We start from the raw sequence: 25,352 nt of genomic DNA on the forward strand, positions 1-25,352 counted from the left end.
CGTCGAATTTCGACGATTCTTTCTGGTCAACGGTTGTAAATGATTGTGTTGATTAAAAAAGAAAACTTGATGTAACTCTACTTTTAACTGCCGTTTCAGATAGATTTGGAATTGCATCACATCCAATTTTGCCTAGAGCGTACACGGTAAGTAACACTCGTTGTGTTTAAGGAGATTTACGTTTGTAATAGCAGAAGTGTAGCCGCGTTGCGTTGTACGTGTGAATGTTGGTCCGGGTGAAATGTTAATGTTTAATTTCATTCCTTTAGGTTCCACGGTGTTTGTTGGCTGCAAGTTTTCCACTGCAAGAAGAGGCTCATATCATTGACCAGGAGCGAGCTACAATGGTGAGTAGCCATAACATTTATGTTAAACACTTCCTATTTCATGTCTAACAGTACTTGATTTAACAAATAACCATAAATAAATACAGTGTGGGCACTGAAGTTAACATATGTGATTATACTGCCTAATCTGTCACCGAGTAGATTGTTGCAAAGTAATATAAGATCCAAAGTTGTAATTCAGAATAGTTTTCAAAAGAAGGCCATTAGAATTATATACAAGTCTGATTACCCTGAACAAGCTATTAATTAAATCACAAATTCTTCAATTCAAAGATTTGGTAGATTATCAGACAAATAATGTCTAACAGTAATTGATTTAACACATCACGATAAGTAGATTGAGTGTGGGCACTCTCAAGTTAACATATGTGATTATACTGCCTAATCTGTTACAGAGTATGTTGTTGCCAAGTAATGTAGAATAGATCCAAAGTAGTAATCCAGAATAGTTTTGAAGAGGCCATTAGAATGATAAACAAATCTGATTACCTTGAACATAATAACAAGCTAAGTGTTTAATATGTCCTATGAAGTCAAAATTGGGCACCATCATGTGGTGAAATTTGGAATTGCATCACATCCAATTTTGCCTGGGAACAAACAGATTACATAAATCTTAGTTTTGAATAAGCCACTCCTTCTCAAACAAGTAAACTCTGCCCATTTTGCGCAGTAGATGTTCTGTTAATATCTAGTATTTATACAAAGTCATAATTTAAATTGCTTTCAACCTTCATTCATCGGTTCAACCAACATTACTCGCTCTTATTACCAACTTGTATTGATTTAACTAAGCGTTTAATACTTCCTATCAGGTCTCAAATCGAGATTTGGCAAAATACAATTTCAGCAAATCCAATTTTGCCAGGGAACAAAAATAGATTAAATAAACTAAATAAGTCCTCTTCCCATTAAATAAATCAGAAAAGTCTGTCTTGTAACCAGTCCTCTTCAAACAAGTAAAGTCTGCCCATTTTGTGCCGTAGATTTTGTGTCTATGCCTAGTATTTAAACAAAATCATAATTTAAACGACTTCTTTCCTTCATTCACTTTGGAAATTTGGAATTGCAGCAAATCGAATTTTGGCAGGGAACAAAAATAGATCAATTAAACTAAATAAGTCTTCTTCCCATTAAATAAATTAAAAAAGTCTGTCTTGTAACCAGTCCTTTTCAAACAAGTAAAGTCTGCCCATTTTGTGCCGTCGATTTTGTGTTAATGCCTAGTATTTATACAAAATCATAATTTAAAGGACTTCATTCCTTCATTCACTTTGGAAATTTGGAATTGCAGCACATCAAATTTTGCCTGGGAAGAAAAGTAGATTAAATAAATTTAATAAGTCTTACTACTTCCCATTAAATAAATTAAATACGTCTTACTTGTTCCCACTCCTTTTCAAAACAGTAGTTTAAAACGAGGGCCCTTCACTCAATCTTTAACCCCAACCCCGCACGTTGTGTTGTATCTGTGAATGTTGGTTGTGGCCAAATGATAGTTTTCTTTCATTCGTTTAGGTTCCAAGAAAACTTGATGTAACTCTACTTTTAACTGCCGTTTCAGATAAGCGGGTATTACGTCGCAGTCATGTGCCGTGGATATGACGTAATTGCCCGAACCTCCGCCAAAATTCAAATCTGTTGGCGCGATGGCCGTGAGCCACTGAGCAGCGACGATTATCAACAGAAATATCTTTATTTTCTGCTTGCAACTGGACCGTCTAGAGCGTACACGGTAAGTAACACTCATTGTGTTTAAGGATATTTACGTTTGTAATAGCAGAAGTGTAGCCGCGTTGCGTTGTACGTGTGAAAATTGGTCGAGGCGAAATGTTAATGTTTAATTTCATTCCTTTAGGTTCCACGGTGTTTGTTGGCTGCAAGTTTTCCACTGCAAGAAGAGGCTCGTATCATTGACCAGGAGCGAGCTACAATGGTGAGTAGCCATAACATTTATGTTAAACACTTCCTATTTCATGTCTAACAGTACTTGATTTAACAAATAACCATAAATAAATACAGTGTGGGCACTGAAGTTAACATATGTGATTATACTGCCTAATCTGTCAGGGAGTAGATTGTTGCAAAGTAATATAAGATCCAAAGTTGTAATTCAGAATAGTTTTCAAAAGAAGGCCATTAGAATTATATACAAGTTTGATTACCCTTAACATAACAACAAGCTATTAATTAAATCACAAATTCTTCAATTCAAAGATTTGGTAGATTATCAGACAAATAATGTCTAACAGTAATTGATTTAACACATCACGATAAGTAGATTGAGTGTGGGCACTCTCAAGTTAACAGATATGATTATACTGCCTAATCTGTTACAGAGTATGTTGTTGCCAAGTAATGTAGAATAGATCCAAAGTAGTAATCCAGAATAGTTTTGAAGAGGCCATTAGAATAATAAACAAATCTGATTACCTTGAACATAATAACAAGCTAAGTGTTTAATATGTCCTATGAAGTCAAAATTGGGCACCATCATGTGGTGAAATTTGGAATTGCATCACATCCAATTTTGCCTGGGAACAAACAGATTAAATAAATCTTAGTTTTGAATAAGCCACTCCTTCTCAAACAAGTAAACTCTGCCCATTTCGCGCAGTAGATGTTCTGTTAATATCTAGTATTTATACAAAGTCATAATTTAAATTGCTTTCAACCTTCATTCATCGGTTCAACCAACATTACTCGCTCTTATTACCAACTTGTATTGATTTAACTAAGCGTTTAATACTTCCTATCAGGTCTCAAGGCAAGATTTGGCAAAATACAATTTCAGCAAATCCAATTTTGCCAGGGAACAAAAATAGATTAAATAAACTAAATAAGTTTTCTTCCCATTAAATAAATCAGAAAAGTCTGTCTTGTAACCAGTCCTCTTCAAACAAGTAAAGTCTGCCCATTTTGTGCCGTAGATTTTGTGTCTATGCCTAGTATTTAAACAAAATCATAATTTAAACGACTTCTTTCCTTCATTCACTTTGGAAATTTGGAATTGCAGCAAATCGAATTTTGCCAGGGAACAAAAATAGATCAATTAAACTAAATAAGTCTTCTTCCCATTAAATAAATTAAAAAAGTCTGTCTTGTAACCAGTCCTTTTCAAACAAGTAAAGTCTGCCCATTTTGTGCCGTCGATTTTGTGTTAATGCCTAGTATTTATACAAAATCATAATTTAAAGGACTTCATTCCTTCATTCACTTTGGAAATTTGGAATTGCAGCACATCAAATTTTGCCTGGGAAGAAAAGTAGATTAAATAAATTTAATAAGTCTTACTACTTCCCATTAAATAAATTAAATACGTCTTACTTGTTCCCACTCCTTTACAAAAAAGTAGTTTAAAACGAGGTCCCTTCACTCAACCTTTAACCCTATTTATTCACCTTCTAGGCTAAGTGTTAAAGGCTAAGTGTTAAAGGCTAAGTGTTAAAGGCTAAGTGTTAGAGGCTAAGTGCCAGAGGCTAGGCGCCAGAGGCGAGTTTTTGTGGGCTGAAGTTTTAGTGGGGTTAGTGTGAATACAATCCAAAAGAATACAACAGAATACAATACAATAGAATATAATACATAGATTAAATTCAATAGCTCTTACTACTTCCCATTAAATAAATTAAAAACGTCTTACTTGTTCCCAATCCTTTTCAAAAAAGTAGTTTAAAACGAGGGCCCTTCACTCAACCTTTAACCTCAACCCCGCACGTCACATTGTGTTGTATCTGTGAATGTTGGTTGTGGCCAAATGATAGTTTTCTTTCATTCGTTTAGGTTCCACGGTGTTTGTTGGCTATGTTTTCCACTGTCAGAAGGATGAAAATACAAAGTACAACGCTTGGACGTGGGCGAAGACGTCACCGGTGAGTCCTTCCTTCCTATTTATTTACCTTCTAGATGCTAGAGGCTAAGTGTTAGAGGCTAAGTGTTAGAGGCTAAGTGTTAAACACAATACGAACAACACAACGATACTGCACTGAACAACACGATACCGCACTGAGAAACACGATACCGCACTGAACAACACGATACCGCACTGAACAACACCATGCCGCACTGAACACCATGCCACACTGAACAACACCATCCTGCACTGAACAACACCATGCCGCACTAAACAACACCATGCCGCACTGAACAACACCATGCCTCACTGAACGACACCATGCCGCACTGAAAGACACCATGCCGCACTGAACGACACCATGCCGCACTGAAAGACACCATCCCGCACTGAACACCATGCCGCACTGAACAACACCATCCTGCACTGAACAACACCATCCCGCACTGAACAACACCATGCCGCACTGAACAACATTATGCCGCACTGAACATTATGCCGCACTGAACAACACCATGCCGCACTGAACAACACCATGCCGCACTGAACAACATTATGCCGCACTGAACAACACCATGCCGCACTGAACAACACCATGCCGCACTGAACAACACCATGCCGCACTGAACAACATTATGCCGCACTGAACAACACCATGCCGCACTGAACAACACCATGCCGCACTGAACAACACCATGCCGCACTGAACAACATTATAACGCACTGAACAACACCATCCCGCACTGAACAACACCATGCCGCACTAAACAACATTATGCCGCACTGAACAACATTATGCCGAAATGAACAACACCATGCCGCACTGAACAACACCATGCCGCACTGAACAACACCATCCTGCACTGAACAACACCATCCCGCACTGAACAACACCATGCCGCACTGAACAACACCATGCCGCACTGAACAACACCATGACGCAATGAACAACACCATCCCGCACTGAACAACATTATGCCGCACTGAACAACATTATGCCGCACTGAACAACATTATGCCGCACTGAACAACATTATGCCGCACTGAACAACATTATGCCGCACTGAACAACACCATGCCGCACTGAACAACACCATGCCGCACTGAACAACACCATGCCGCACTGAACAACACGATCCCGCATTGAACAACACCATGCCGCACTGAACAACACCATCCTGCACTGAACAACACCATCCCGCACTGAACAACACCATGCCGCACTGAACAACATTATGGCGCACTGAACAACATTATGCCGCACTGAACAACACCATGCCGCACTGAACAACACCATGCCGCAATGAACAACACCATCCCGCACTGAACAACACCATGCCGCACTGAGCAACACCATGCCGCACTGAACAACACCATCCCGCACTGAACAACACCATGCCGCACTGAACAACACCATTCCGCACTGAACAACACCATGCCGCACTGAACAACATTACACTGCACTGAACAACACCATGCCGCACTGAACAACACCATGCCGCACTGAACAACACCATGCCGCATTGAACAACACCATGCCGCATTGAACAACACCATGCCGCACTGAACAACACCATCCTGCACTGAACAACACCATGCCGCATTGAACAACACCATGCCGCACTGAACAACACCATCCTGCACTGAACAACACCATCCCGCACTGAACAACACCATCCCGCATTGAACAACACCATCCTGCACTGAACAACACCATGCCGCACTGAACAACACCATGCCGCACTGAACAACACCATTCCGCACTGAACAACACCATGCCGCACTGAACAACACCATCCTGCACTGAACAACACCATCCCGCACTGAACAACACCATGCCGCATTGAACAACACCATCCTGCACTGAACAACACCATCCTGCACTGAACAACACCATGCCGCACTGAACAACACCATGCCGCACTGAACAACACCATGCCGCACTGAACAACACCATGCCGCACTGAACAACATTATGCCGCACTGAACAACATTATGTCGCACTGAACAACACCATGCCGCACTGAACAACACCATGCCGCACTGAACAACATTATGCCGCACTGAAAAACACCATGCCGCACTGAACAACACCATCCCGCACTGAACAACACCATGCCGCATTGAACAACACCATGCCGCACTGAACAACACCATGCTGCACTGAACAACATTATGCTGCACTGAACAACAAGATCCTGCATTGAACAACACCATGCCGCACTGAACAACACCATCCTGCACTGAACAACACCATCCTGCACTGAACAACACCACCCCGCACTGAACAACACGATCCCGCATTGAACACCATCCCGCACTGAACAACACCATGCCGCACTGAACAACACCATTCCGCACTGAACAACACCATGCCGCACTGAACAACACCATGCCGCACTGAACAACACCATGCCGCACTGAACAACACCATGCCGCACTGAACAACATTATGCCGCACTGAACAACACCATGCCGCACTGAACAACGCCATCCCGCACTGAACAACACCATGCCGCATTGAACAACACCATGCCACACTGAACAACACCATCCTGCACTGAACAACACCATCCCGCACTAAACAACACCATGCCGCACTGAACAACATTATGGCGCACTGAACAACACCATGCCGCACTGAACAACATTATGCCGCACTGAAAAACACCATGCCGCACTGAACAACACCATCCCGCACTGAACAACACCATGCCGCACTGAACAACACCATCCCGCACTGAACAACACCATGCCGCATTGAACAACACCATGTCGCACTGAACAACACCATCCTGCACTGAACAACACCATGCCGCACTGAACAACACCATGCCGCACTGAACAACACCATTCCGCACTGAACAACACCATGCCGCACTGAACAACACCATCCCGCACTGAACAACACCATCCCGCACTGAACAACACCATGCCGCATTGAACAACACCATGCCGCACTGAACAACACCATCCTGCACTGAACAACACCATGCCGCACTGAACAACACCATGCCGCACTGAACAACACCATGCCGCACTGAACAACATTATGCCGCACTGAACAACATTATGCCGCACTAAACAACATTATGTCGCACTGAACAACACCATGCCGCACTGAACAACACCATGCTGCACTGAACAACATTATGCCGCACTGAACAACACGATCCCGCATTGAACAACACCATCCCGCAGTGAACAACACCATGCCGCATTGAACAACACCATGCCGCACTGAACAACACCATGCTGCACTGAACAACATTATGCTGCACTGAACAACACGATCCTGCATTGAACAACACCATGCCGCACTGAACAACACCATCCTGCACTGAAAAACACCTTTCCACACTGAACAACACCACTCCGCACTGAACAACATTATGCCGCACTGAACAACACCATGCCGCACTGAACAACACCATGCCGCACTGAACAACACCATGCCGCACTGAACAACACCATGCCGCAATGAACAACACCATCCCGCACTGAACAACACCATGCCGCATTGAACAACACCATGCCGCACTGAACAACACCATCCCGCACTGAACAACACCACCCCGCACTGAACAACACGATCCCGCATTGAACAACACCATCCCGGACTGAACAACACCATGCCGCACTGAACAACACCATTCCGCACTGAACAACACCATGCCGCACTGAACAACACCATGCCGCACTGAACAACACCATGCCGCACTGAACAACACCATGCCGCACTGAACAACATTATGCCGCACTGAACAACACCATGCCGCACTGAACAACACCATCCCGCACTGAACAACACCATGCCGCATTGAACAACACCATGCCGCACTGAACAACACCATCCTGCACTGAACAACACCATCCCGCACTGAACAACACCATGCCGCACTGAACAACATTATGGCGCACTGAACAACATTATGCCGCACTGAACAACACCATGCCGCACTGAACAACACCATGCCGCACTGAACAACACCATGCCGCACTGAACAACATTATGCCGCACTGAACAACATTATGCCGTACTGAACAACACCATGCCGCACTGAACAACACCATGCCGCACTGAACAACACCATGCCGCACTGAACAACACGACGTCGCACTGAACAACACGACGCCGCACAGAACAACACGACGCCGCACAGAATAACACAATACCGCACAGAACAACACAATACCGCACAAACAGTTTTAGATAATATTACGTCGCAGTCATGTGACGCGGACATGACGTCAATAGGCGGAACTCACGGCAAAATTATAATCCGTGGGCGTGGCTTGCAACAGGAAGTAGGAAAGCGGCAGTTCTGGCAAACAAGACACAGCTGTTAGTAACACGATGACTAACAAGGCAAATATTTTTGTTTTCAGCTTGCAACTTGACCGTCTAGAGCGTACAAGGTAATTACAACTGTTTTTTTTTAGCCCTGAAAAGCGAGGGAGTGTGGCGTTTGGGAGGAATGTCGAACTCGGCGTCTGCTTCCAGCCACAGACGCCAAATTTCGACGATTATTTCGACTGGTCAACGGTTGTAAATTATTGCGTTGACTAAAAACTTTATTTAACTCTACTCTTAACTTTGCCGTTTCAGATATGCGGGTATTACACCGCGGAAATGACGTCAATAGGCTGAACTCTCGCCAAAATTCAAATCTGTGGGCGCAATGGCCTTGAGCGAGACACCGGATACAAACACGACGATTATCAACAGAAATATCTTTATTTTCCGCTTGCAAGTGGACCGTCTAGAGCGTACACGGTAAGTACAACTCATTGTGTTTAAAAAGATTTACGTTTGTGTAGTTTGCGTTGCGTTGTATCTGTGAATGTTGGTTGAGGCTAAATGTTAATGTTTAATTTCATTCCTTTAGGTTCCACGGTGTTTGTTGGCTGTATGTTTTCCACTGCAAGAAGAGGCTCGTATCATTGACCAGCAGGAGCTACAATGGTGAGTACCCCTTTCGTCTTCCATTTATGTTAAACACTTCCTATTTCATGTCTAACAGTACTCGATTTAACAAATAACCATAAATAAATACAGTGTGGGCAGTCACGTTAACATATGTGATTATCCTGCCTAATATGTTTATCACAAATATGTCACTAATCACTAATATGTTTATTTGTTTATCACAACACCTTTGGACCTTCAGCAATCGATTATTTACCTTCATCTACATAGAGACAGAACGATGGTGTCTTAAACATCTCATTCATTTCACCAAATAACTTCACGCAGGTGGATAACGGCCGTCTCGGTCACGCTATGTTGCGTGATGCAGTTTTGAAGAACCAAATGCATTTATTCAATGAATAAGTCAAGCTAGTTCTATGTTTATGATGTTGTAAGTTACGGTACCGATTGAAGTTGAGTTCGAAGCCAGTGGAAAACAGCGCTGCGTTTGTGCTCTCCAGGTACAAATGTTGTGATCTCTGACTGACGACCGGGCGAGACTCGAGTAAGAGATGTCCAAACGAGCTCCGGCAGGGCGGGCCAAGGCGGAGCGAACGGACGCCCTTCAGGCCGCCAATGACGAGCTGAGAACCAAACTGATGGACGTCCAGTTAGAACTTCAGCAGGAGAAGAACAAGGTGAAAACCTCAACAGACAGACACTGCCTGCCTCCCTGCCTGCCTCCCTGCCTGCCTCCCTGCCTGCCTCCCTCCCTCCCAGTTTTCCCGATGTAGATTAGACATGCGTGTGCCATGACTGTGTCAGCCTACATCAACAAATGCACCGAGGACGTCAGCACCACTAAGAATATCATCACCCGGGGCAACCAACGACCCTGGATGACTGAGGAGGTACGTCAAACGCTACGAGCGCGGAACTCTGCCTTCAAGTCTGGTGACAAGGAGACACTGAGGACAGCGAGAGCCAACTTGAACCGTGCCATCAGGATAGCGAAGCGAGACCGCAGTCGAAAATTTCAGGATCGTTTCCACGACGTCAAAAACATCAGGAGTATGTGGCAAGGCATACGGGCGATTACAGACTACAACTCACCCTCCCCCCCCCCGGTGGGTGTAGTTGATGCTGACTTTCTAAATGGTCTAAATAACTTCTTTGGGAGGTTCGAGGCACTAAACGGCACTCCAGCAGTTAAAACTGTCCCCCATCAGGAAGAGGAGGTACTCTGCCTTGACTCCGCCGATGTGTTGAAGACCCTGAGGAGAGTCAACCCCTGTAAGGCCCCTGGCCCCGACAACATTCCTGGGCGTGTGTTCAGGGAATGTGCAAGTCATCTGGCTGGGGTCATCACAGACATTTTTAACACCTCGCTGGGCCAAGCCACAGTGCCGGCGTGCTTTAAGACTGCCTCCATCATTCCGGTGCCGAAGAAACCTCAAATCACCTCATTTAATGATTACCGGCCTGTTGCACTGACTCCGGTTATGATGAAGTGCTTCGAAAGGCTGCTTAAAGGTCACATCGTTTCCAGACTCCCCCTATTATTTGACCCGTTCCAGTTTGCCGACCGGCAAAACCGCTCCACTCAGGACGCCATCTCCTCCGTTCTTCACCTGAGCCTGGCTCACCTGGAGGAGAAGAACACCCATGTGCGGAGGCTGTTCCTGGACTTCAGCTCAGCGTTTAACACCATCATCCCACAGCATCTGGTAGGAAAATTGGAACACCTGGGCTTCAACACCCCCCTTCGCAACTGGCTGCTAGACTTCCTCACCAACAGACCTCAGTCAGTCCGGGTCGGACAGAACACCTCTGATGTCATCACCCTCAGCACAGGCTCCCTTCAGGGCTGCGTCCTGAGCCCCCTGCTGTGCACCCTGATGACACACGACTGCGTCCTCAGGTTCACCACCAATCACATCGTGAAGTCAGCAGACGACACAACGGTGGTGGGGCTCATCAGAGACAACAACGACCTGGACTACAGAGAGGAGGTGGAGCAGCTGGTGGGCTGGTGCAGAGAAAACAGCCTGATCCTGAATGAGGAGAAGATGAAGGAGATCATCGTCGACTTCAGGAAAAAACAGCCTCACCACGCTCCACTGATCATCAACAGCTCAGCTGTGGAGGTGGTCAGCACCACCAAATTCCTGGGGGTCCACATCACAGAAGACCTCACCTGGACTATGAACACTACGGCACTGGTCAAGAGGGCACAGAAGCGCTTGTACTTCCTGCGGAGGATGAGGAGAGCCCACCTGCCCCCACCCATCATGAGGACGTTCTACAGGAGCACCATAGAGAGCATTCTGACAAGCTGTCTCTCTGTGTGGTGTGGAGGCTGCACCGCCTCCGATTGGAAGAACGTGAGGAGAGTGGTGAGGACAGCAGAGAGGATCATAGGGGCTCCTCTTCCCTCCATTCAGGACATTTCATCTCAGCGCTGCATGTCCCGTGCCCGTAACATCATCAATGACCCATCACACCCCCACCATGGACTGTTCTCCCTGCTGCCCTCTGGGAAGAGGTTTGCAGCATCCGCTGCAGGTCCACCAGGTTCTGCAACAGCTTTTTCCCTGCTGTCATCAGACTGTTGAACACTAGAACTGTTGAGCTCTAAACTGAACTCTGCATCACACATTCACAGAACTGTACTTTATGACACTACGGACCTCTATCTTGCACTATCTCGCACTACCAACTTTACTGAACTTGTATAAACCCTTTAAATAGAAGTTTAATACATGGTTTAGCATTCCTCTGCACACTCTTGAATACTGTTTTGCCTACTTGCACTATTGCATAATTATCACTGCTGCACTTTATACTTATTTTTAATATATATATATATATATATATAGTATATATGTATATATATATATTTTCATAGGATATGTTACTTCTATTCAACTGCAATATCACTACTTTGTTGTAAGACGTATGCAACGGAATTTCGTTTTGTATGCACCATGTGCAGACAAGATGACAATAAAGTTTGTCTAAGTCTAAGTCATGTCAGGTCAGCTGTCTGGAGAGAGAGAGAAGTCAGGACCTGCGGGCGGAGCACCACCGTGCCACCGCCGCCATGACGGAACTCAAAAGCAAACTCCATGAGGAGAAGCAGAAAGAGTTAGCCATTACCAGGGAGACATTACTGCGGCAGCATGAAATGGAGCTGATGAGAGTGATCAAAATCAAAGATGGAGAGATCCAGCGACTGAATGCCTTGGTCCTCAGCCTGAGGGACGGCTCCATGGACAAGGTGATCCGCTCTATCCGTGTCTGACTATCCGCACGCCACGTCGGGCTTCGATGCGGCCGCTACCGTATTGTGTAGCTTGTCCCCAGTAAGCGTCGCGGCGCTCCGTTGCGGTCTCAACGGCCCGGTGTGGCGCAATGTCTGCTCAGGTGAGGAGGGGGGGCGCTTTGCTGGCGGAGGTGGAGGAGACGCGGCGGTGTCGGGAGACCGAGCGGTGTCGCCTCCACCAGGAGCGCGGAAGAAGCCCTGGCAGCGGCCCAGCAGGCCTGGCAGTCCCGAGCGGCCGAGCTCCGATCGGCTCATCACCAGCATCGGGAGGAGCTGAGCCGAACCAAGAGAGACTGCGAGAGGGAGATCCGCCGACTGGTAGGACTGATCAGATGCGCGGTGCGTGGCTATGTTCCCAATTTCGTTGTATACCTGCAGTGCAATGACACCTAAGGCATTCTATTCTATTCTATTTCACAAGAAGAAAATGTCCGGTTGCTCGCTTCGCTTTTGTCACAGCAAAGGTGTTCTAGTCGATTCAAGAAAAAAATTGGCCGGTTGCTCTCTTTGTTTTTGTCACAATTCTGGCAAATGAGTTTGCCCGCCTGCCTGAGCGCTCCCCGTTTGTACATCCAGACTGATGAGATCAAGCTGAAAGACAGAGCGGTTAGTGTTTTGGATGAAGCCCTGGGGCCGGCCACGTCCACCGCCTTCAGCTGCAGACTCAGGCTGCCGAGCAGCAGATCGCTGCCCTGAGGGATTCCCAAAGGGCGGGCCTAAACTACCCTGGAAGTGGGGTCAACGCCGCTACTAGCAATCCTCTTCATTGCGTAAGCCACCTCATCACACACTTGCAGTACGCATGACTTAGTTCGTTGCTGGAGGAAGGTAGCACAAAAACAGTTTTGAACTTTGAACGAGTGCTTGTGTGTGTGTGTTGCGGGGCGTTTTCAGTCTCAGGAGGATCGGGACACGCGACGGTTTCATCTGAAAATCGCTGAGCTCAGCGCAGTCATCAGGAAACTGGAGGATCGAAACGCCCTGCTTTCTGAAGAGCGCAATGAACTGGTAATTTATTGACGGCACGCTTGAAGGTTTGCGCTACGTTTGATGCGCGCCATCCAGCGAGGCACCCATTGCGCTTGCTTATTAGTTGAGCGGCGCGGCGAGTCGGTTGCCTGGTAGATGTCTTTTATTGGGAGCCAAAGCCACGATTCCGTTCAAACCGATGCAAAAGGAATGGATACGTTCTGGCCCGCGTGTTGTGCGTCTTTCACATCCCGCACTTCATGCTTGCAGCTAAAGCGACTGAGAGAAACAGAAAGCCAGTTTCTGCCACTCCTGTACAAAAACAAACGCCTGAGCAGGAAGAATGAAGAACTCTCGCTGGTGCTGTGTCGCCTTGAAAACAAAGTGCGCTTTGTCACCCAGGAGAACGAGGAGATGGCAAGCTTGGTAAGTCGACGCGGACAACGGCGGCGTGCCAACAGAGTCCACTGCATTTGTGTTCCACAGAGAAGGCCTAGTTCGCTCAATGACCTGGACCGCGGTTGCGGCCAGCAGGACGGTGAAATGGAGTTCCTTCAAGTTGTGGAGCAGCGGCACATCATCGACGACTTGTCCAAGGTCTTCAGGCAGGCGACTCGGTGCACGTACGGCAGCGCCGCGCTCGCTCGCTGTCGCCAGGAAACCTTTTCCGTCCAAAGCTTGGCCGGCGGCCGCCATCCAAAAAATTGGCCCCTTAAATTCCGACCTTTCAAGCAGGAGCATTGTGCGCACGCGTTTGAACACGCTTTAGACTTGTTTTGCCGTTTTCAGCAGCTCAAAGCTCCCGTTTTGTCAGCGCCTTTGCCACTCGCTGTGCGCTGAAAACGACGGACTTGCCCGGCTGCTCAGCCCGTCAACCATGAGCCGCGAGCGCGACGTCATTGTCCGTAGGCAGCTAGTGGCAAAATGCACCCTGTTAGAGTTGCGCTCGCTCCAACTTATTTTGCAAGAACCACACGGGAGACAAGTAAGTTCTTTTGGACACCTGCAGGTGGAGAGTCCATCCGTTGTACGAATGAAGTCTGACTCTCGGCTCCTGCACGAGCATTTTAATTAAGAGAAACAGGGTGGGTGTAAGAGTGGATTGAATAGAGGAAGCCCTTGACCTCTAGTCAAAACATAGCAAGGGGTGTTTTACGACTTTGTGTAGGAAGGGATAAGCGATAGGGATAAATAAGGGATAAATAATATTATTTATTACAGGTCGCAGTCAAAGTCAAAGCAACACAATGATACGATAAAGATAATCTGGAAAACCCTGACACACCCTGTAGTTGTCACTTTTGGAAAAGACGAGCGTCCCTCCAATCATCGCCGGTGACGTGTTTTTCAGGCTCTGGAGACAGGAGCTCATGTCAGAAATGTCATTGTGAGTCGCGTTTGTTTCTGCGCCGGAGCCGTTCGTTCCCTTTGCATCCAAAGAATCTCAAAGGCGGATTATTTGTGTCGACAGGAGAGAGATTTGCTGCTACGATACCGACGTCGAGAATCTCTGAGGAGGAACAAAGCGTGAGGTCCTGCAAGGTGAGTCTGTTTGTTTGCGGCTGCTTGGTGTTGCGCAAGATGAAATGGCCTTTTTCTCGCTATCGTTCCTCTCGTCGATTCATCGTGAGGTGTCGCTTCAGTTTGTTCAGAGAGATGTTTGCTTCCGCGCCCGCAGGTCATCGAAACATTTTACGGCTACGACGAAGACGTGTTGGTGGACTCGGACGGATCGTCCTTGTCTTTTCACACCGACAGAACCCCCGACACGGAACCCGAAGAGGTAGCCCGCCATTTCTGCCAGCGTATTGGCACCAAACATTCCTCTTCAGCCTGGAATCGGACTCGTCTTTGCGTCGCGGGTGCTTTGTCGCCGGTCTGACTGATTCTGGTACTAGTGCTGTGTTGCATTGGTGTGTGCATGAAGAGGCGGAGCTTCGCTACCGCCAGCTGACGCAAGAATATCAAGCGCTGCAACGAGCCTACGCTCTGCTAGCCCAGACCAGCGAAAGGGGACTACGACGCCGAGAAGGAGATCAAGGTGGCGCCCCTTCCCGCAACCCCCGGCCGGGTCGCAGCCTCCCCGTTCTCACCCAGCCTCGGGTGTTCTCTGGTCTGAAAGGAGGAGGAGGAGCCTCCCTCCTCCTCCTTTCAGACCAGAGAAAAGCTGATGGTAGAAATGGGTCACTATCAAAGCAGAGTAGCAGATCTGGAGTCAGCGCTGAAGCAACAAGGACAGGTAAGCTCATCAATGAGCACACCTTTTTCTCAGACAAAATAGCTACATTCTTCAGTCACTCATCCGTCTGGCATTACTGGACCAACCCCCCCCCCCCCACCCCGAACGTGGCTGGGAAAATGCGGAGAAAAGCAAATGTCATTTTCCAGTCAACCAAAGAATTTGTGGATGAAAATGACACAACATTCCAAAGCTGTCCACGCGTTTGTCTCTTCTAGAATGTCAAGTGGGTGGAGGAGAAGCAGCTGCTGCGTCAGAGCAATCAGCAGTTGTCCGAAAAGGTGATGGAAAGAAAGGCGCTGGGCGGAGTCGCTTGGCGTCACACCTGTCGGGAAGCCCCGCAGATGAGGTCTGACTGTCTTTTCAGGTCAGGCGGATGGAGGCGGAAGAAGCGCGTCTGAAAGAGCACATCCAGGATATCCGAGACCAAAACGAACTGCTTGAGTTCCGCATCCTGGAGCTGGAGGTGGGAAGACTCGCACAAGCGTGTTGAGGCCAGAGATGTGACGGACGGACGGACGGACGGACGGACGGACGGACGGATGCATGCCTCTGCCTTTCAGGAGAGGGAGTGGCGCTCCCCCGTCTTGAAGTTTCTGCAAGTCCGTTTCCCAGACGGCCTCAGCCCTTTGCAGATCTACTGCGAGGCCGAGGGCGTGAGCGTACGTAAGGCGTCCCTCGCAACCCTAACCTTAACCCGAGGTCCCAGAACACCTTACATTGCTCCTTGCGCCTTTCCCCCGGACATCGTCATCAGTGATCTGATGAAGAAGCTGGACATCCTGGGCTATAACGCCGTAAGTGTATGTCGAACTCCTTATGTTCGCACTCCACGAGACTCGGCGGCTCAAATGTGACTTTTGGAAGGCTTTGCGCTGAAAGAAGCTTGTTGACGCTGTGCCTTTGGGCTCTTGCAGAATCTCACCAACGAGGAGCAGGTGGTCGTGATTCACGCCAGGACCCTTCTCACCCTAGCCGAGAAGGTAACGCGCACGTCCACGCACGCTCTCGCATTCTGCTTATGTGACAGCAGCCTTTCCTCAGTGGTTAGAATACATCAAAGTGACCAAGTCAGCACTTCAACAGAAGATGTTGGACATTGAAAGTGAGAAGGTAGACAGACACGCGACATCAGCCAAGGGGAACTCCGGCAATGTGCCCCAACAATTCTGACCTTGAGCTGTGCTAGGATATGTTCTGCAAGCAGAAGGGCTACCTGGATGAAGAGTTGGACTTCAGGAAGTGTTCCATGGACCAGGCTCATAAGGTAAGCCGCCCTCAAATCTCCCGCCGGACCACTGATGGACGAGGATTGCGGCCCAGAGGATCCTGGAGCTGGAGGCCATGTTGTACGAGGCGCTACCGCAGCGGGACTGCCCCGCCACGGACGGCGAAAAAGCCAGCCACGCTGGCGTGAATGACGTGCTGACGGCGGATCAGAGAGAAGAGCTTAGGAGCGCCGTGGACCAATGGAAGCGAGCCCTGATGTGCGAGTTGAGGGAGCGCGACGCTTGCATCCTCCAAGAGAGAATGGATCTGCTGCACAGCGCGCAACAGGTAAGGGCCCAAAGCCAGCCCGGCACTTACTTGCACGCTTACTGGCTTTTGAATGCCACTTTCCATTTGTCCGTCCTAGAGGAACAAAGAGCTGAAAGAATTCATCGAAGCTCAGAAGAGACAAATCAAACAATTGGAGGAGAAGTTTCTGTTTCTCTTTCTATTCTTCTCCTTGGCCTTCATTCTGTGGCCCTAACACCAGCTGGTGAGTGAGCTCCAGCGGCACCGCACTCGACACCTCCGATACACTGCCAGCCGGTCTCAGACGTTGGCAGACGCTCCGATGCCAACGTATACCCCCCGCCACGGTGACAGAGGCACCGCGTCACACCGGCGCTCATCCAATCAGAAGGCAGGAAAAGCAAATTCACATGCAGGGCACTTTTGAACCAGAAGAGAGCGCCACAAAAAACGGTTGTTGCCCCAAACGCGCACTAAAAAGGGTCAGAATAACAAGAGTCCCACTGGCCAGCCGGGGCCACCCGTCCAGCTGTTTCTTCAGGGGGGAAAAAAATTGGAGTCACCGGTGAGTACATTTTGCATTTAGCTCTGCTTTTCTGCTTCTGTCTTCAAGTGTGTGGCATCCTGCGATCAAAGAGTCAGCCAACCCCAAAGCGGTTGACCTCAACGTCCCACCACCATGCCTACCAGAGCAGGTGACGTGATGCTTTGGACATCCTTCCGTCTCAGATGCCCAAAAGTACTCTTTGCCACATCTGCGGCAATACGGTGTCTTTTCAAAGGTGCAAATAAATCCAGCGTGGGCGGAACACGCACGTCTTCGGTTTTTCCCGCTTTGTTTGTGTGACAGCTGTTGTGAAAATTTTATACAAATAGAGTTGTATAGTACAGGTTTGGCCAAGCCGCAACTCCCGAACCGCATGCGGCTCTTTTATGTTCATATCAACATTTGTGTGTGTGTGTGTGTGTGTGGGGGGGGGGGGGGTTGTGCGTGTTGGCTTCACTTGAGTTCAATTTGGTATTTTGGTCAAAAGCGCATGTGGTGAAATTCCACAAAGTAGGATGGGCAAACACATTTCTTTAAACTATGAGTGTCAATTGGGCTCTCGAAATGGCAGGGAAAAGATGCACAGCAAAACGAAAATACGTAGATGAACACAGGACGTTTTAATCAGAGTGGGAAAGTTTCTATTTTTTGTTGAACGTGATGGCAAACCATTCTGCCTGATATGTCAGACCTCAGCGCATTTCAAAGATTCAAATCTTCAGCGCCATGCACTTCAGCTCACTCCATGCTAACATTGATCAGGCGTCGAACCCGCATCATCATGCTTAAGAGGTGGCCATGCTAACCAGTGCGCCATTATGTCAACGCATAATAACTAAGTCTACTGGTCAAAACAGCGGTTACTATATGACGTCGCTACGTCGTGGTCACGTGACGCAGACAAGACGTCAATGGACGTGGGCAGAGTTAACTTGTTTAAAAGGGAGTAGGCAGAAGAAATATTTAATTTATTTAAATCTATTTTGAGTGCACACCATTATGCCAATGCATAACAACTGTAAATCTACTAAACAAAACAGCGGTTGCTATATGACATCTGCCACGTCGTGGTCACGTGACATACGTGACGTCGATGGGCGTAACTTTCGCCGGAATTCAAATCCGCGGGGAGAGTTAACTTGTTTAAAAGAGAGTGGGCAGAAGAATTATTTAATTTATTTAAATCTATTTGGTGTGTGCGCCATTATGTCAATGCATAACAACTGTAAGTCTACTAAACAAAACAGCGGTTGCTATTTGACGTCTGCCACGTCGTGGTCACGTGACGCGGACGTGACGTCGACGCCTACTTTACATCCCACCGATCACAGGACTCCTCGGCTGCATAACCGTGCCCCCTTCCCAACCAATCGGATTTGCTATACGCGAAAACGACGCCAATGGAAAGAGCTTCCGCCCAAATTTAAATCCGTGGGCGTGGCTCGCAGCAGGAAGTAGGAAAATGGCGGCGATGTTGACAAAGACACAGCGGATGGTAACATACGACTAACAAGAGAAATATTTTTATTTTCTGCTTGCAACTGGACCGTCCAGAGCGTACACGGTAAGTACAACTCATCGTTTTTAAAAAGAAGTACTTTTGTTGCCCTGAAAAGCGAGTGAGCGTGGCGTTTGTGGGGGACGTCGAATTTCGACGATTCTTTCTGGTCAACGGTTGTAAATGATTGTGTTGATTAAAAAAGAAAACTTGATGTAACTCTACTTTTAACTGCCGTTTCAGATAGATTTGGAATTGCATCACATCCAATTTTGCCTAGAGCGTACACGGTAAGTAACACTCGTTGTGTTTAAGGAGATTTACGTTTGTAATAGCAGAAGTGTAGCCGCGTTGCGTTGTACGTGTGAATGTTGGTCCGGGCGAAATGTTAATGTTTAATTTCATTCCTTTAGGTTCCACGGTGTTTGTTGGCTGCAAGTTTTCCACTGCAAGAAGAGGCTCATATCATTGACCAGGAGCGAGCTACAATGGTGAGTAGCCATAACATTTATGTTAAACACTTCCTATTTCATGTCTAACAGTACTTGATTTAACAAATAACCATAAATAAATACAGTGTGGGCACTGAAGTTAACATATGTGATTATACTGCCTAATCTGTCACCGAGTAGATTGTTGCAAAGTAATATAAGATCCAAAGTTGTAATTCAGAATAGTTTTCAAAAGAAGGCCATTAGAATTATATACAAGTCTGATTACCCTGAACAAGCTATTAATTAAATCACAAATTCTTCAATTCAAAGATTTGGTAGATTATCAGACAAATAATGTCTAACAGTAATTGATTTAACACATCACGATAAGTAGATTGAGTGTGGGCACTCTCAAGTTAACATATGTGATTATACTGCCTAATCTGTTACAGAGTATGTTGTTGCCAAGTAATGTAGAATAGATCCAAAGTAGTAATCCAGAATAGTTAATGATAAACAAATCTGATTACCTTGAACATAATAACAAGCTAAGTGTTTAATATGTCCTATGAAGTCAAAATTGGGCACCATCATGTGGTGAAATTTGGAATTGCATCACATCCAATTTTGCCTGGGAACAAACAGATTACATAAATCTTAGTTTTGAATAAGCCACTCCTTCTCAAACAAGTAAACTCTGCCCATTTTGCGCAGTAGATGTTCTGTTAATATCTAGTATTTATACAAAGTCATAATTTAAATTGCTTTCAACCTTCATTCATCGGTTCAACCAACATTACTCGCTCTTATTACCAACTTGTATTGATTTAACTAAGCGTTTAATACTTCCTATCAGGTCTCAAATCGAGATTTGGCAAAATACAATTTCAGCAAATCCAATTTTGCCAGGGAACAAAAATAGATTAAATAAACTAAATAAGTCCTCTTCCCATTAAATAAATCAGAAAAGTCTGTCTTGTAACCAGTCCTCTTCAAACAAGTAAAGTCTGCCCATTTTGTGCCGTAGATTTTGTGTCTATGCCTAGTATTTAAACAAAATCATAATTTAAACGACTTCTTTCCTTCATTCACTTTGGAAATTTGGAATTGCAGCAAATCGAATTTTGGCAGGGAACAAAAATAGATCAATTAAACTAAATAAGTCTTCTTCCCATTAAATAAATTAAAAAAGTCTGTCTTGTAACCAGTCCTTTTCAAACAAGTAAAGTCTGCCCATTTTGTGCCGTCGATTTTGTGTTAATGCCTAGTATTTATACAAAATCATAATTTAAAGGACTTCATTCCTTCATTCACTTTGGAAATTTGGAATTGCAGCACATCAAATTTTGCCTGGGAAGAAAAGTAGATTAAATAAATTTAATAAGTCTTACTACTTCCCATTAAATAAATTAAATACGTCTTACTTGTTCCCACTCCTTTTCAAAACAGTAGTTTAAAACGAGGGCCCTTCACTCAACCTTTAACCCTATTTATTCACCTTCTAGGCTAAGTGTTAAAGGCTAAGTGTTAAAGGCTAAGTGTTAAAGGCTAAGTGTTAGAGGCTAAGTGCCAGAGGCTAGGCGCCAGAGGCGAGTTTTTGTGGGCTGAAGTTTTAGTGGGGTTAGTGTGAATACAATCCAAAAGAATACAACAGAATACAATACAATAGAATATAATACATAGATTAAATTCAATAGCTCTTACTACTTCCCATTAAATAAATTAAATACGTCTTACTTGTTCCCAATCCTTTTCAAAAAAGTAGTTTAAAACGAGGGCCCTTCACTCAACCTTTAACCTCAACCCCGCACGTCACATTGTGTTGTATCTGTGAATGTTGGTTGTGGCCAAATGATAGTTTTCTTTCATTCGTTTAGGTTCCACGGTGTTTGTTGGCTATGTTTTCCACTGTCAGAAGGATGAAAATACAAAGTACAACGCTTGGACGTGGGCGAAGACGTCACCGGTGAGTCCTTCCTTCCTATTTATTTACCTTCTAGATGCTAGAGGCTAAGTGTTAGAGGCTAAGTGTTAGAGGCTAAGTGTTAAACACAATACGAACAACACAACGATACTGCACTGAACAACACGATACCGCACTGAGAAACACGATACCGCACTGAACAACACGATACCGCACTGAACAACACCATGCCGCACTGAACACCATGCCACACTGAACAACACCATCCTGCACTGAACAACACCATGCCGCACTAAACAACACCATGCCGCACTGAACAACACCATGCCTCACTGAACGACACCATGCCGCACTGAAAGACACCATGCCGCACTGAACGACACCATGCCGCACTGAAAGACACCATCCCGCACTGAACACCATGCCGCACTGAACAACACCATCCTGCACTGAACAACACCATCCCGCACTGAACAACACCATGCCGCACTGAACAACATTATGCCGCACTGAACATTATGCCGCACTGAACAACACCATGCCGCACTGAACAACACCATGCCGCACTGAACAACATTATGCCGCACTGAACAACACCATGCCGCACTGAACAACACCATGCCGCACTGAACAACACCATGCCGCACTGAACAACATTATGCCGCACTGAACAACACCATGCCGCACTGAACAACACCATCCTGCACTGAACAACACCATTCCGCATTGAACACCATGCCGCACTGAACAACACCATCCCGCACTGAACAACACCATCCCGCACTGAACAACACCATGCCGCACTGAACAACATTATGCCGCACTGAACAACATTATGCCGCACTGAACAACACCATGCCGCACTGAACAACACCATGCCGCACTGAACAACACCATGCCGCACTGAACAACATTATAACGCACTGAACAACACCATCCCGCACTGAACAACACCATGCCGCACTAAACAACATTATGCCGCACTGAACAACATTATGCCGAAATGAACAACACCATGCCGCACTGAACAACACCATGCCGCACTGAACAACACCATCCTGCACTGAACAACACCATCCCGCACTGAACAACACCATGCCGCACTGAACAACACCATGCCGCACTGAACAACACCATGCCGCAATGAACAACACCATCCCGCACTGAACAACATTATGCCGCACTAAACAACATTATAACGCACTGAACAACATTATGGCGCACTGAACAACATTATGCCGCACTGAACAACACCATGCCGCACTGAACAACACCATGCCGCACTGAACAACACCATGCCGCAATGAACAACACCATCCCGCACTGAACAACACCATGCCGCACTGAGCAACACCATGCCGCACTGAACAACACCATCCCGCACTGAACAACACCATGCCGCACTGAACAACACCATTCCGCACTGAACAACACCATGCCGCACTGAACAACATTACGCTGCACTGAACAACACCATGCCGCACTGAACAACATTATAACGCACTGAACAACACCATCCCGCACTGAACAACACCATGCCGCACTAAACAACATTATGCCGCACTGAACAACACCATGCCGCACTGAACAACACCATGCCGCACTGAACAACACCATGCCGCACTGAACAACATTATGCCGCACTGAACAACACCATGCCGCACTGAACAACACCATCCTGCACTGAACAACACCATTCCGCATTGAACACCATGCCGCACTGAACAACACCATCCCGCACTGAACAACACCATCCCGCACTGAACAACACCATGCCGCACTGAACAACATTATGCCGCACTGAACAACATTATGCCGCACTGAACAACACCATGCCGCACTGAACAACACCATGCCGCACTGAACAACACCATGCCGCACTGAACAACATTATAACGCACTGAACAACACCATCCCGCACTGAACAACACCATGCCGCACTAAACAACATTATGCCGCACTGAACAAGATTATGCCGAAATGAACAACACCATGCCGCACTGAACAACACCATGCCGCACTGAACAACACCATCCTGCACTGAACAACACCATCCCGCACTGAACAACACCATGCCGCACTGAACAACATTACGCTGCACTGAACAACACCATGCCGCACTGAACAACATTATAACGCACTGAACAACACCATCCCGCACTGAACAACACCATGCCGCACTAAACAACATTATGCCGCACTGAACAACACCATGCCGCACTGAACAACACCATCCTGCACTGAACAACACCATTCTGCATTGAACACCATGCCGCACTGAACAACACCATCCCGCACTGAACAACACCATCCCGCACTGAACAACACCATGCCGCACTAAACAACATTATGCCGCACTGAACAACATTATGCCGAAATGAACAACACCATGCCGCACTGAACAACACCATGCCGCACTGAACAACACCATCCTGCACTGAACAACACCATCCCGCACTGAACAACACCATGCCGCACTGAACAACATTACGCTGCACTGAACAACACCATGCCGCACTGAACAACATTATAACGCACTGAACAACACCATCCCGCACTGAACAACACCATGCCGCACTAAACAACATTATGCCGCACTGAACAACACCATGCCGCACTGAACAACACCATCCTGCACTGAACAACACCATTCTGCATTGAACACCATGCCGCACTGAACAACACCATCCCGCACTGAACAACACCATCCCGCACTGAACAACACCATGCCGCACTGAACAACATTATGCCGCACTGAACAACATTATGCCGCACTGAACAACACCATGCCGCACTGAACAACACCATGCCGCACTGAACAACACCATGCCGCACTGAACAACATTATAACGCACTGAACAACACCATCCCGCACTGAACAACACCATGCCGCACTAAACAACATTATGCCGCACTGAACAACATTATGCCGAAATGAACAACACCATGCCGCACTGAACAACACCATGCCGCACTGAACAACACCATCCTGCACTGAACAACACCATCCCGCACTGAACAACACCATGCCGCACTGAACAACACCATGCCGCACTGAACAACACCATGACGCAATGAACAACACCATCCCACACTGAACAACATTATGCCGCACTGAACAACATTATGCCGCACTGAACAACATTATGCCGCACTGAACAACATTATGCCGCACTGAACAACATTATGCCGCACTGAACAACACCATGCCGCACTGAACAACACCATGCCGCACTGAACAACACCATGCCGCACTGAACAACACGATCCCGCATTGAACAACACCATGCCGCACTGAACAACACCATCCTGCACTGAACAACACCATCCCGCACTGAACAACACCATGCCGCACTGAACAACATTATGGCGCACTGAACAACATTATACCGCACTGAACAACACCATGCCGCACTGAACAACACCATGCCGCACTGAACAACACCATGCCGCAATGAACAACACCATCCCGCACTGAACAACACCATGCCGCACTGAGCAACACCATGCCGCACTGAACAACACCATCCCGCACTGAACAACACCATGCCGCACTGAACAACACCATTCCGCACTGAACAACACCATGCCGCACTGAACAACATTACGCTGCACTGAACAACACCATGCCGCACTGAACAACACCATGCCGCACTGAACAACACCATGCCGCATTGAACAACACCATGCCGCATTGAACAACACCATGCCGCACTGAACAACACCATCCTGCACTGAACAACACCATGCCGCATTGAACAACACCATGCCGCACTGAACAACACCATC

At 46.8% G+C, this 25,352-nt stretch overlaps 1 pseudogene; it reads left to right on the forward strand.

Moving 5' to 3' along the window:
• Positions 1-268: 268 nt before the first annotated feature.
• Positions 269-16,764, forward strand: LOC148378436 (janus kinase and microtubule-interacting protein 3-like; annotated as a pseudogene).
• The last annotated feature ends 8,588 nt before the right edge of the window (positions 16,765-25,352 follow it).

The sequence above is a fragment of the Syngnathus floridae genome, unplaced genomic scaffold, assembly GCF_059516105.1.
Source record: "Syngnathus floridae isolate MCC-2025c unplaced genomic scaffold, RoL_Sflo_1.0 HiC_scaffold_45, whole genome shotgun sequence".
Taxonomy (NCBI): Eukaryota; Metazoa; Chordata; class Actinopteri; order Syngnathiformes; family Syngnathidae; genus Syngnathus; species Syngnathus floridae.